This window comes from Bactrocera latifrons, unplaced genomic scaffold (genome assembly GCF_001853355.1).
Source record: "Bactrocera latifrons isolate USDA-ARS-PBARC rearing strain unplaced genomic scaffold, ASM185335v1 scaffold_96, whole genome shotgun sequence".
NCBI classification, from domain to species: Eukaryota; Metazoa; Arthropoda; class Insecta; order Diptera; family Tephritidae; genus Bactrocera; species Bactrocera latifrons.
This window is the reverse complement of record NW_017537667.1, coordinates 358,876-360,528: the sequence shown is the minus strand read 5'-3', so window position 1 is coordinate 360,528 and position 1,653 is coordinate 358,876.

Below are 1,653 nucleotides of genomic sequence, written 5' to 3'. Positions count from 1 at the left end.
TTTTCCCCCAAAAGCCACAACTTTTCTGCATTGCCTAAAAGGGTTACAAAAAGCCAAAATAAACACAACAACAACAAACACATTGATCGAAATGCCTTATTCTCCACAACTCCAACTAAACATTTATATATTTTACGTATGTTAGTTTGCAAATTGTGATGTATTTTTATGGATGTATTGAATTAAATAAATTAATAAAGAGAAGCAGCCAAGAGAAATGAGACAAAAGTGAAAAACGTGAATTTTTGTTGGAAAAGTAAACACAAAATTTTTTGGTTAACAAAAAAATATCGAAATCGAAGAATAAAAGTACAGTAAATAAAACAACAACAAAGTGATATAAATGTGTAGGCAATCTTTTTCATAAAACAAGCAACAACAAAAACATTAATAACAAATAAATCCTAAAAAAGTTAATCATCTAGTTTAGAGTTATGAGCATTTTGTAAATCCGATTGAAAGCCTGCAAAATAAAGATGAACTCAAAAAGAATTGRAAATATGAATTTAAAGTGATTTGCACAACAAAAAAAAACCATTATAGTATGTGTAAAATGTTGCAAAATTTAAAAAAGCGCTTCTTAGCATATCATTCACAGCTTCTAAAATGTTTGTTATAAATTCAGAAAGTTTTTTTTTTTAATTTTTAAGAAAAACGCAAACGTACTTATATTTTTCAAACACTTACAAGCTTAAGATGTGTATAAGAGACAGGTTTAATTTAAATTAACTTTTGTTATAATATTTTTTTGTATTATAATTTTTTCTTTAATTTAAATTAATTTTTTATATAATTTTTTTTTCCACCAAAATTTTCTACATCAATTTTCCTTATTTATCATACACATATAATTCTTAATAAGCACCACCAGAACCAATCAACAATACTTATGAAACCAAAATCAGAAACAAATAAATTTTTAAGCATAAAAAGTTCTTGTAGCGGAAAAGGAATTTTTAGAAATTACAATACAAATAAATTATAAACAAATATATGATAATTTTTTAGCGTTGAATTAAATGTGTGTGCGCCGGTAACGGTTTTTCCACTTGACATATAGTAGCGAAACAGAAAAAAAAAACAAAAACAAATAATTGCATGCTAGTTATAAACCAATAGAAATTTCGCGAAAATAATTCAAAACATAGAGAACAAAGGCATATTGAAAATTAGTGCAGAAAAAAATAAAAATTAAAATGTTGCAAACGCGTAAGAAAGGCAAAACGAGTATAAGTGAACTGACATTAAAGCGTGATTAAATATAAAGAAAAATTTAAAAGTAAATAAATTGCTAAAACTGAACAAAAACAAAAGAAACAAACACACGTTGTTGTTATGTAAAAATGGTATTTTTAAATGCTCTACAATAAAAAAAAAATTAACAAATAATAATATTAATTAAGTAAAATATTGAAAAAAAAAATAAAACAATTAAAAATAACAAAATAAAAACTCAAAAATAAACTTTGCAAAGAGAAAACATTACAACTTTAAATTTACTACAAAAATTATTGCAAAAATTACAAATTTAAATTTTAACTGTAAAGTGGGCAGTGTAAAGGGAAAAGCATAATACACTATGCAACATTTATAATTTTTTCTGTCTACATTTAATTAAATTTAAGTAATTTTATGTTTATTATTAAATATAAT